Source organism: Oncorhynchus mykiss, chromosome 8 (genome assembly GCF_013265735.2).
Source record: "Oncorhynchus mykiss isolate Arlee chromosome 8, USDA_OmykA_1.1, whole genome shotgun sequence".
NCBI classification, from domain to species: Eukaryota; Metazoa; Chordata; class Actinopteri; order Salmoniformes; family Salmonidae; genus Oncorhynchus; species Oncorhynchus mykiss.
The window spans coordinates 47,882,557-47,896,144 of record NC_048572.1 but is presented as its reverse complement, the minus strand read 5'-3'; the positions used below and the strand labels follow the sequence as shown (position 1 = coordinate 47,896,144).

At 40.9% G+C, this 13,588-nt stretch overlaps 1 protein-coding gene across 1 annotated transcript in view; it reads left to right on the top strand.

Annotated features, from left to right (window-relative positions):
- The first annotated feature begins 1,968 nt into the window (after window positions 1–1,968).
- LOC110529987 (cadherin-7-like) overlaps window positions 1,969–13,588 on the top strand; it is a 167,387-nt gene continuing 155,767 nt past the window's right edge. The window contains exon 1 of the mRNA XM_021612703.2: window positions 1,969–2,217. The gene's annotated coding sequence lies outside the window, so the exon portion shown is untranslated. The remainder of the gene's footprint in view (window positions 2,218–13,588) is intronic.

The window sequence follows — 13,588 nt, the reverse complement described above, 5'->3', positions numbered from 1 at the left end:
ACTCAGCGAGATGACATAGATTCACCAAGTAAACAGTAGTAGTGGGTCAATTTCTGAAACAACCAGGGGCGTTAAAGCACGAAGCTAAACTTCTTTGCTGTTTGTGCACATGCACAGATATTTTGTGTGACTGTGTGAGAGCAAAGTATTGCATGTTGCTCATCTCAATGTGTGCATTCGAGCAGATCACTTTTGTGAACTTGGTGACCATCGTTGGTTACCTCCTTTCAAAGTATGTTGCATTCTGGGGTAAAAATGTATGGAAGTTTGGTATTATGTGTCTTAATGACGCAGAATTAAAATTGCTGGCAACCAGAAAAGCAGAGAATATTGCAGTTTCGAGAGTCTCGTTGGTAGGAAATCCGTGATCAGAGGTCATCCATCTTATTATCAAGTGACTGGCCAGTAGAATGGAGGGAAGAGGTGGCCGGTTCCCCCTTCATCTTAATTTCGCCAGGATCCCCATCTCTTGCATTAGTAACATCGCCGTTTCCTCTTGGGTAGCCTGAAAATTTGGGTCGCAATTATAAAAAGAGCCCAGGGAGATGAGATGAAGTTGAGGCCTGAAATTAGGTAAGTAACTGCCAATCTGATGTTAAAAAGTTGTTGTTGGTTGTAAGAAATTATAGCGGATACATTTCGTAAAAATAAAGTTAAAATAAACGTGTGTGTGTGTAAACAACTTGCTCTCAGAGCATTTTGCATTATTTTGTACATAGATCTGAGACACTACCTTTAGCATGATACACTACGTTTCGTATTGGTATATATTAATTTGTGGATATCCATCATTCCTTTCATGTGATATGTTATGAATTACAATTTGTAAGATATGTTACAAATTAGCAAAATGGACAATTTGTTACGAATTCGCAAAACATTTGACCTGTTACGAATTGCAAATTGTTGTGGATGACTTTATCTAGGTAGCTAACGCCAACATTAGCTAGCTGGCTAACGTTAACAAGGCTAGGGGTTAGGGTTTGGGGTTAGGGCAGGGTTTCCCATACTCTGTCCTCAGGACTCCATGGGGTGCATGTACTGTATTTCTTTCCCCCTAGCACTACACAGCGGATTCAAATAATCAACGATTCATCAAGCTTTGATCATTTGGATCAGCTGTGTAGTGTTAGGGCAAAAACAAATGTACACTCTTTGTGGTCCCGAGGACCGAGTTTGGGAAACGCTGGGTTAGGGTTAAGAATAGGAGTTAGGTTAAAGGGTTAAGGTTAGGGGAAGGGTTAGCCAAAAGGGTTAAGGTTACGGGTAGGGTTATCTAATATGCTAAGTAGTTGCAAAGTAGCTAAAAGGTAGTAAGTAATCGACCAACCACCCTCCTTTTGTTTTTACCTTAAGTAACCTTCTGTCTTATTTAAATGTACTATGTTCTGTCTATGAGACCAGGCTGGCGTGGGTGTCACATGTGTCTATCTGTCTTCCAACATGCAGGTGTGCATGCATGTCATGTGTTTATGCAGCACTGCCAGATTTTAGTTTGAGTTATGCAGATAAAATTAATGATACACGATGCAGATACAATTCAACCCTGAGGGAAACAGAAGGGTAACCTATTGCCTTGGGAGGGCATTACACACACGTTGTGTTTAGGTAAACTGACAAGACACAACAATCAGATGGTTGGTTTGTCTACACTGCACACTGGTCACAGATTAAATGTATTGCAATGTTTGTGACAATATGTTATTTGTCAGTTTGAAAATGTATTTGTTATTTGGCAATTTTGCAGTTTTATCTGATATCACATTGCTGCCATAATTCTATTTCCTCCTTAGTGTTAATTAGTTCAGTCCTACTACCCACCCATGTCTATGTTCATCCTAATTCAATAGTATTCTTAAAATATGCCAACAGTATTGTTGCGCCTGGAAAAGTAGCCTAGAGCCGTATGCTTGACTGCCTGCCTCCCTTTCCACTTCTGTATGTCTATAAGGTGCCATTGAAGCGTCGGAGCATGTTTGATGACTGTTAGTTATATTTTTCTCTAACACTTCCCACAGCATGCGGAGCCATCATCGGTCTGCGTCCCGCTGCAGCTGTGACTTCTCAATGGAGCTCATTGTAGCGACAACACGTAGTTGGAGCTAAGGAGCTGAGCAGCGCAGTTATTGCAATCACGTTGAGCGCGCTGCTGTCTGTTGCAGTGGCATCGTCCTGACTGTGTGAGAGAGGAAGACATCAAACGACCGTAGTGTTAAGGTAGGGCTTATAAAATGTTACAGTGAGGCTTCCTCAAGACTTCAACTATGGCAGAGGCTTTACCATGTGTTAAGTTTATTTTTTAGAGCATACATGCATGCGGTAAAGAGATCAATGGAACGCAGAACGTGGGGGATAGAAGAAGGATACTGGATTGGCGCCTATTCAACAAATCTAACAATGTAGATGTTCTTCAATTGTATTGTAACAGGCCCACAATGTGGTTACTAAAGTCTGATGTGCATATATTTGACTGTCTTCACTGCATAACATTTAGAAGTAGTCACTTTTCATGCATAGAAGTGTATGTTTAATGCGAACTCCCGTTCGTATAAACTGGTAGAAAAGGTGGTAGTCAAAGTCGTTTTGAACTGTACTGCAGGTGACGATGACGTGAACATGTATTGGGGCTGACATCCATACATTTTTCTTGGGGGCAATGAGAAGATTCGGTATCTTTCCCCCACGAATTTCCATTATTTTGGTCAAGGTCCATTGACCTCTTTACCGCATCTATTGGCTATGCGATTGCGGATTCCTTTTGAGTGCGTTTCGGAGCGCGAGAAAAAAAGGTATGAACCAGGATTCACTTTATATTATAACTGTCCAATGGTTTGAAACAGGATTCACTTCATATTAACTAACTGTCCAAGGGTGCAATTTTAATGATTTGGATATTTTATGAGTTCTAGTATAGTTATTTGACACACATGTTCTGTATGAACTGAAAACGTGTGTTTCTTCAAAACTGACTGGATATGGCTTTATTCTCAGTAGAATTTGCCCGTAAGGAATCTGGAAGAATAAAACAACTTGGAATATTTTAAAATACGAAAAGATCTGTTTTGCTTAGCCTATTTCTCAATTTCCTATGACAGTGATGTTTCTTGCATGCAATGTATAATTGCATAATATGATAGTGATGCCTCTAATGCATATCAAAAACGATTGCATCGCAGACTCATTTATTAGAATTCCGTAGGCAATATTATAAAGCTGTATAATGATGGATCGGGCTACCTATACAGCGGCTCATGTTGCTCATACATGTTTTATTAGTTTAAACTTGTATGTACATTAACCTATACATCGAGACTATTTGACATATTGGACGAATGGGAACTATCATTATCATGAATAATTGGTAAAGTAGGCTCGAATAGGCTAGAATTTGCGTGTCCTCAAAAACATTTTCAGTTTATTAGTGCGCAGGTGACGCTTTGGGTTTCATAATAAATATAGGCAATCATATATGGCAGATAATGTGGTTAACTCTTGTTGATATGAAATGAGACAGTATCACTCCATATCTAACATCTCTGCATCATTCATCAGTCGAGACAATGATTGTTCCGTTTGAATAACGGTCTTTCTGGTCCAGTGTATAGGTTTTATTTTGTCCACTGGATGGCGTGGATGATACTAGCCTATAGTTTGTAATGATTTGGGGTCCCTGTTCTAGCAACATTATGACCTGTAGGTCTATAGCCTACGACAAAGCAAAGTTATTCGATATAACACTTCTGATTTTAACATTTGGGGGGGATGCAAAGTCAACAACTACTGTATGTTTGAATAAGGTATATTAAATAGACAATAGTTTGTAGGCCTACAAATTGCGATGTTTTAGAAGTTTCACAACTTATATTTTTCTTGAACAATTTAAGACAATATTTGCCCAATATTAGGCTGTAATTCTTCCCCAAACAGATTGTTATTTGAAATGTGGGAGGCAGGTAAGGTGAGCTGAAAGGTTGCTGGTTCAAATCTCAATGCTGACAAGGTGAAAAATCTATCTGTACCCATTGCTCATGTAAGTCCTTCTGGAAAAGAGTGCATACTAGAATATAAATATGTTGATTTCTCTGCTAACCCTGTTCTATTATTTTGTGCAGAGGGAGAGTGCTCCCGTTTCGCTTTGTTCATGATGCAGACTAGGCTTGTTTTATTTCCAAGCAACTTGTTCGCCAATGACACTGAAGTGATGAAATTGGTGATATTCCTCTCCTTGCCAGTGTAAGGTTCCACAAGCCTCATCACCACATTCTCCGTCACTCACTCACCTGCTGCCCGATGTGGATCTTTTCCCAAACGGTGCCGTCCCTTCCTCCCTCCTATCTCACGGTTTGATTTGGTGGTGGAGCCTGCACCTGCTCAGTGCGTACCGTTCTGGTTTATTTCCGTTTAGGCCTCAAATGTGTAGGTTCAAGCTGAGGCTCAGAATCAGAAGAGTAATCATCAGAGATGTTATGATTAATTTCTTTCCCACCATCTGAGTCCTTTTCATTCAGATATTGTAGCAGCGCTAACGCAGCATGTACATCCATTCTTCTTGGTCTTCTTGCCATTGTAAATTACACTCGCTCTCACTGTGTACTCCAAGTTGGCCAGAGTAGACTGATAAGACTGCTTAGATTTGGTGGACTGATATGGAGTACATTCCATTTTGAGATTATAATTAGAATATATCTATACAATAGAATGGCCCGCCCTGTTCTTATGTCACAATTGATGATTACATATTTATGCATTGTTTGCTTCCCCTTGCTCATCAACTCACCCATTCTCCCCCTTCCTTCTCCATCATACCTTACTTAATTCATTTAATCTATTGTTATATGTGTGAAATTAGTATTGTATAGTTTAGCTGCTGTGCAGGTCTGTTTATTCCGACTGAGCTCGAACAATGAGACAAGATTGAAGATGATGATGATGTAGCCCACGTGTTTCCCTTAACACTAGAACTGCTGGGCCTCGAGGGGCCCCTTGTAAAGGGGTGCGTAACTGGTGGCAGGGAATTCAGACGCAGGAGAGCAGAACAAGAGCAATTTAATCCAAAAACCAACGGCCTAAACATACAAAAGAATATCGGTTAAAAAAAACTGACGCACACCAGTAAACAAGTGCACAAGCACTTACAACAAACAATCCCACACAAAGACATGAGGGTTAAATACACAACAAATAATAAGGGAATTGGAAACCAGGTGTGTAGGAAAACAAGACAAAACAAATGGAAAATGAAAAGAGGATCGGCGATAGCTAGCAGACCGGTGACGCCAACCGCCGCCCGAACAAGGAGTGGAAACGACTTCGGTGGAAGTCGTGACACCCCTTTTCAAGCTAACAAGCAGTCAGTGACTGTAACATTCTAAAAGTGTAATTAATACATTTCATATTTGCTATCTCTAAAATAATAATGTGGTTGTGCTCATGAAGGTGTTAGGTAACAGTAGAATACAATGTATTATTAATTTTAAATAGCAAAATAGCATTTTCACAAGTTTATGTTACTGTAAGCTATATGTAAAAACAAGAAAAACACAAACATTCAAATGTTCATTCAATTTTATGCGTGGCATGCTTTTGTAACAACTATGAATCAAAATCCATATGTGTTGGAAGATGGTAACAGCTTCTAGTAATAAATATTTATTTTAAAAGAAATACCCCAATCACAAACATGCACGGTCAACAGAACACGGTCAAAGGATGAAAACAGTAGTCTTAACATAAATAAAAGCGCTACGTGTGCTTGATAAATAGTGAAAATCAGCACAAAAGCAATAATGGCATTATAATTAATATACAGCGGGGCAAAACATTATTTAGTTAGCCACCAATTGTGCAGGTTCTCCCACTTAAAAAGATGAGAGAGGCCTGTAATTTGCATCATAGGTACACTTCAACTATGACAGACAAAATGACAAAAAAAATCCAGAAAATTACATTGAAGGATTTTTTATGCATTTATTTGCAAATTATGGTGGAAAATAAGTATTTGGTCAATAACAAAAGTTTATCTCAATACTTTGTTATATACCCTTTGTTGGCAATGACAGAGGTCAAACGTTTTCTGTAAGTCTTCACAAGGTTTTCACACACTGTTGCTGGTATTTTGGCCCATTCCTCCATGCAGATCTCCTCTAGAGCACTGATGTTTGGGGCTGTTGCTGGGCAACACAGACTTTTAACTCCCTCCAAAAATGTTCTATGGGGTTGAGATCTGGAGACTGGCTAGGCCACTCCAGGACCTTGAAATGCTTCTTACGAAGCCACTCCTTTGTTGCCCGGGTGGTGTGTTTGGGATCATTGTCATGCTGAAAGACCCAGCCACGTTTCATCTTCAATGCCCTTGCTGATGGAAGGAGGGTTTCACTCAAAATCTCACGATACATGGCCCCATTCATTCTTTCCTTTACACAGATCAGTCGTCCTGGTCCCTTTGCAGAAAAACAGCCCCAAAGCATGATGTTTCCACCCCCATGCTTCACAGTAGGTATGGTGTTCTTTGGATGCAACTCAGCATTCTTTGTCCTCCAAACACGACGAGTTGAGTTTTTACCAAAAAGTTATATTTTGGTTTCATTTGACCATATGACATTCTCCCAATCTTCTTCTGGATCATCCAAATGCTCTCTAGCAAACTTCAGACGGGCCTGGACATGTACTGGCTTAAGCAGGGGGACACGTCTGGCACTGCAGGATTTGAGTCCCTGGCGGCGTAGTGTGTTACTGATAGTAGGCTTTGTTACTTCGGTCCCAGCTCTCTGCAGGTCATTCACTAGGTCCCCCCGTGTGGTTCTGTCATTTTTGCTCACCGTTCTTGTGATCATTTTGACCCCACGGGGTGCGATCTTGCATGGAGCCCCAGATCGAGGGAGATTATCAGTGGTCTTGTATGTCTTCCATTTCCTAATAATTTTTCCCACAGTTGATTTCTTCAAACCAAGCTGCTTACCTATTGCAGATTCAGTCTTCCCAGCCTGGTGCAGGTCTACAATTTTGTTTCTGGTGTCCTCTGACAGCTCTTTGGTCTTGGCCATAGTGGAGTTTGGAGTGTGACTGTTTGAGGTTGTGGACAGGTGTCTTTTATACTGATAACAGGTTCAAACAGGTGCCATTAATACAGGTAACGAGTGGAGGACAGAGGAGCCTCTTAAAGAAGAAGTTACAGGTCTGTGAGAGCCAGAAATCTTGCTTGTTTGTAGGTGATCAAATACTTATTTTCCACCATCATTTGCAAATAAATTAATTAAAAATCCTACAATGTGATTTTCTGGATTTTTTTTTCTTTATTTTGTCTGTCATAGTTGAAGTGTACCTATGATGAAAATTACAGGCCTCTCATCTTTTTAAGTGGGAGAACTTGCACAATTGGTGGCTGACTAAATACTTTTTTGCCCCACTGTAAGTGTCAATATGACAGCAGTCAAAAATAGTCCATTATTGTCAGCTTGTGCTTGCTTACATTGTTTGCGTTTTCACGCAATGTCATCAGTTAGATTTCATTTAGCGGTTATCCCTTGTCCTAACAGTCCACACAAATCTTTGCCACTGTCACTTGCTTGAAACATCCCACAAAAACGTAACTTGCAGGCGACATGAGTGTCTTGGGTTCTGTTCTTTGTTCATCTGCCCATTTGGCTCGCGCAAATGCTCGCATGGAAACTTTGCTGCGGCCTTGGCCTGCATATGTCTCTCACGTAGCCAGTATGCCACACTCATGGTGAAGTCTCTCCTGGGCATGGTGTTGTTCATGCACTGCTTGAACAACACGTGTGCGTTGATAGCAGCCAAGTCACACATGTTGTAGAACACAGCAACAGGCCAGCAGCGGGTGCCTCCTTTCACACAGTACAACCGTGCCATCTGATCCAAAACATCCACCCCAACCTATGGAACAGTATATAGTAGTAAACATTATGATTATTGTCCCATAGGAAAAACAACACGTATTATACAGAAGAGCATAATGCATTGCATACGTTTACTGATATATGGCAATGTAATATTTACATACCTTGTTTGGTTGTAGGGGCGTAATAGTATCCGGTTTTCTCTTTGTCTCCCTTTCAATGGCAACTGTCGGATGCATTGTGCTCATGACAGAAACACTCTTTCTTGCCTTGATATGGTATAGTGTGACTGTTGTCTTGTCATTCTTTAGCACTGTTGTGGAGAACAACGGCTGTGCAGGTGCATCATTTTGCGCAGAGGGAGGGTGCACCCGTCTTGCTTAGTTCATGGTGCCGACTATGCTTGTTTTATTTCCAAGCAACTTGTTCGCCAATGACAATGAAGTGAAGAAATTGTCCATGGTGATATTCCTCTCCTTGCCAAAGTTGTGCACCGGGGCCTCCCACTCCTCTTTCTGTTCTGGTTAGAGCCAGTTTGCGCTGTTCTGTGAAGGCAGTAGTACACAGCGTTGTACGAGATCTTCTGTTTCTTGGCAATTTCTCGCATGGAATAGTCATAATTTCTCAGAAGAAGAATAGACTGACGAGTTTCAGAAGAAAGGTCTTTGTTTCTGGCCATTTTGAGCCTGTAATCAAACCTACAAATGCTGATGCTCCAGATACTCAACTAGGCTAAAGAAGGCCAGTTTTATTGCTTCTTTAATCAGAACAACAGTTTTCAGCTGTGCTAACATAATTGCTAAAGGATTTTCTAATGATCAATTTAAAATGATAAACTTGGATTAGGTAACACAACGTGCCATTGGAACACAGGAGTGATTGTTGCTGATAATGGGCCTCTGTACGACTATGTACATATTCCAATAAACATCAGCCATTTCAAGCTACAATAGTCATTTATAACATTAACAATGTCTACACTGTATTTCTGATCAATTAGATGTCATTTTAAAGGGCAAATATTTTGCTTTTCGTTAAAAAACAAGGACATTTCTAAGTGACCCCAAAACTTTTGAACGGTAGTGTATATGTTGTTATGTGAGAAATTAGGTTCAGTATTTTTTAGCTTCAGTTTTGAGGCAAATATCAGGCTGATTATCAGCTGAACACCGCATATTTCATTGGAGGGGCAACGGGTGAAAACCATTGAAATAAGACATCCCTTCCTAAAACTGGTTATAACTCCAGTTCTGTTTCTGATATTATGTTTCGAACAACATCAATCTGTTATATAGGCTTATTTAAGCAAATTCAAGTACGGAGGGGGGCATGACTTTAAAAATGGGAGAGTAATAAAATAAATAAATTCATGAGCTGTCAAAATTACTGATTTAGTGGTTCTAGTTTTAAGCCGGTAAGGCATGATAAGCAGTCATAGCACAGGTACTGCATCACATGTTGATTAGGGCCCTCTACTTACCGCCTTAATGTCCTATAGAAATGCTTATACTGTGTGTGCCATCTGTATTGTGGAAAATATATAGGCCTATGATAAACAAGTCATCTACAAATATAATTACATTACTCTTGGAAACAATGTGGAAGATGAATAAATTAACACACTAATCATGAAATAGGCTTAGGTTAGTTGATGAAATGTTATTTGCAATAAGCATGTTGCGTTGAATACTTAAGTCTGTGCTTGCATGTAGCCTATGCTGTGTCAGGGTGTGTTTTGATTAGTCAATGTGTTAATTAAGAAGGAAATTGAGTAGCTTTCAGCACACGCACAGGGCAAAATTATTAGGTTATAGTTAATGAGTAATGCCATCGGAAAAAACCTAGAAGTGATTTAAAAAGATATGTATATTTAGTGATGGATTAATTCATTTTAATTAAAGGTTTTGTTAGTGTCAATTCACATTTGGTTAATGGATTAGGCTGAGTTCTGGTATGGAAATCATCATGCCTTTCCGTAATCTACGTCTCCAAAGTGTTTCTCAACTACATGCATGATAACTTCTGCCTCAGTCTCTCTACCACAATAAAGGGCTGAAAATTGAGTCGGCTAGCCATTATAACAAGGCTATGTTAGCAGTCACTCCCCACGCCGTGCTTTATGTCCAGATGACAGGAGTGGCGTGCACACTCTGTGTTTGAGCGTTCTCTCCCCAGGAGGCTGCGGTTGTTCCCCAAGCGTGGTCTTGTGCTCTAAATGCCTGTGTTTGCACTTAACTCTCTGTTTCTAGCAAACGGTTTGAGGAGAAAGGGGGACATAAAGTAGTGGGAGAGGGGAAGGGGGTTAGATATGGAGGGACTGTGGTGCTGCAAACGCTTGAAACTCACGGTTTGAGTGCGCTCTCTGGAAACGTGCGCAACGCGCATCAGATGGCAGGAAAGTCTAATGAGACTTCATCATCCTGTCTCAGTCCATTCGGACAAGCCGCAGAACACTGCTTCGGTCATGCAGTGCCAAGACCGACAACAGGCATATTTCAGGACTGGGATGAAAAAAAGGTGGGAAGCGAAAGAGGGGAGGAGGGTGAGGGCAAAGAGAAAATAAGGACAACTCTACTCGGTGCTCAGTTGCATATACTGCTTCATATAGCAACTACTGCAATAGTCTTCTTTGTTGCTTTCACACTGTGAGCCATGCAGTACCAGACCTGGTGCTTGGATAAAGTGACTAAGGGGGCAGTTGAAATCGTTAGAGGGAGCAATTTTGGGGGGATACTTGCATTGGAATTACAGTGCCTTCAGAAAGTATTTTGTTACGTTACAGCCTTAATCTACACACAATACGGCACGATGACAAAGCGAATATAGGTTTTTAGACATTTTTGCAAATTTATAAAAAAAAAACGGAAATACCTTATTTACCTTATTTGCTATGAGACTTGAAATTGAGCTCAAGTGCATCCTGTTTCCATGGATCATCCTTGTTTCTACAACTTGATTAGAATCAGTTTCCAAAAGGCACCTACAGATCTCAGACCATTAGAAACAAGATTCTCTGGTCTGATGAAACCAAGATTGAACTCTTTGGCCTGAATGACAAGTGTCACGTTGGGAGGAAACCTGGCACCATCTCTACGGAAGACTCCATGCTGCAATCGCTGCCTAAGGTGCTTCAACAAAGTACTGAGTAAAGGGTCGGAACTTTTATGTAAATTTGATATTGCAGTTTTTGGATTTGATTAAATGAATAAAAAATTCCAATAACTTGTTTTGCTTAATTGTTATGGAGTATTGTGTGTAGATTGATGTGGGGGGGGGGGGGGGGGGTGGGAAACAATTTAACCAATTTTACGTAACAAATTGTTTAAAAAATCAACGGGTCTGAATACTTTCCAAAGGCAATGTATATTATATTTTATTAATTCTACAATAATATCCGTAACCAAACATTCTAAATTCATGGGGGAATATGTTGGGATTAACAGTAACTTCACTGATGATTATATATTTCACGGGGCATTGATAAACATTCCCTAAACAATTGACACAATGAAACATATAGTGTGCACGAATTGGCGGGAGTTAGTGTGCAATAGAGAGAGTGTGGAGAGAGACGTGGATATAGCGTATCTTCGCCACACACCCCTAACCTTATTCTGGTCTCGACATTTTAAATGATGCTCGAGATACATTCCTCACACATAAACATTGTCAGGATGTATCAGTGTTAATTTTCCCTTCACCTGAAATCATGTCAGTTCAGTAACACTACCCAAACTAATAGACATGTGACATCAAGGCAGAAGGACACATTCCAAATTAGCACTGGGTACATAATAAATATTGACCAATATGGTATGTCCATTTGATGAATTCTAATATCCGTACATTATTGACCCTTGACTGAAAATGTTGAAGTGTGTTAGCTAAAACCCTAAAACGAGGTGACGTCAGTCCATCTACTTTAGTAAGCAATAGAAAAAAAGCCTGTCTATCATGTTCATTGATTGGGTTCAGACGAACCGCCACTCCAAAACGAGTGGACCAATGGAGACTCATTGTCTACGCCTCCCTCTAAACCCCCGCCCTTCACGGAAAAATAATGCCAAAACTCGCAATTGAAAAGACTGGTACTGAAAGCAAAAAAACAAACATCGAAAGAAAAGATACGTGTTGCGTAACCAAAAGGTAGTACATACAGGCAAGAGTGTAGGCAAAATCTATTCAATAGTATGGGTTGCTGGGAAAGTTTATCCAGAAACGAATGTTGCATTTGTTTTCAAATATAAAAAATAAAAAAATTGTCAGAGATTTGCTCTCGCTTTAAAATTATTTGCTTACAAGTTATTGGGTTTTGCTTTTGATGTCTTATTTTTGTTTACTATTCTATACATTTTGCTTTCAATTGTTTGGTTTTTGATTTCAACATCCATTATTTCATCCGTCCTCGAAAAAATAATGTTTACATTCTCAACTTTATTTTTCATGTTCACAATTTATTTTATTTTGCAATCAATACATATGGCGTGAAATTGACCGCATAAGGTTAAGCCCCCTTTAGCCCCCTCTTGGATCCGGGTATGACACACACACACACGACCAAACACACACAAACAAACAGAGTCATGCTCTGAAAGAGGAGCTTTTTGCCCTGTGAGAGTGAAGCAGGGATATGGCTACAGAGATGTGTAAATCTTGCCCAGGGGACTCACAGTGCCCTTGTGTGCACTGTGTACACACCAGAGAAGAGAGGGAATTACTGGTTGTGTGTGTGTGTGTGTGTGTGTGTGTGTTCGTGTGTGCATGCGTGTTTGTGTGTGCGGGACTGATGGGGGGGGTTGGAAACTCGTTGGGGTGGATGTTTGGGGTGGATGGAATTCAATCCAATCGTGCTTTCTCAGCTATGCACCTTTTAAAGCCAGTGTTCCAGTGTTCGCAGAGACCGCATTCAACACTCCCCATGTCCGATTGGATTGAATCCCAGCCCTAGTCTAGGCTACAGTGTAACGGTTTTCTTCGTGAGAAGGAGAGTCGGACCAAAATGCAGCGTGTCGATTGTGATTCATGTTTAATGAAAAAACACACTAAACACAAACACTACAAAAACAATAAACGTAACGAAAACCTAAACAGCCTATCTGGTGAAAACACATAGACAGGAACAATCACCCACCAACACACAGTGAACCCCAGGCTACCTAAATATGGTTCCCAATCAGAGACAATGACGAACACCTGCCTCTGACTGAGAACCATATCAGGCTGAACATAGAAATAGACAAACAAGACATGAAACATAGAATGCCCACTCAGATCACACCCTGACCAATCAAAACATAGAAAATACAAAGTAAACTATGGTCAGGGCGTGACAGTACCCCCCCCCCAAGGTGCGGACTCCGGCCGCAAAACCTGAACCTATAAGGGAGGGTCTGGGTGGGCATCTGTCCGCGGTGGCGGCTCTGGCGCTGGACGTGGACCCCACTCCATGACAGTTTTAATCCCCCTCCTAAACGTCCCTAAATAGGTTACCCACCACAATGATAACATGGGACAGAGGGACAGCTCGGGACAGAGGTAACTCGGGACAGATGGGTAGCTCAGCCCTGAGAGGAAGCTCAGCACTGAGAAGAAGCTCAGCACTGAGAAGAAGCTCAGGCAGGTGGTTAGATCCGGCAGATCCTGGCTGGCTGGCGGTTCTGGAAGATCCTGGCTGACTGGCGGATCCGGAAGATCCTGGCTGACTGGCGGATCCGGAAGATCCTGGCTGACTG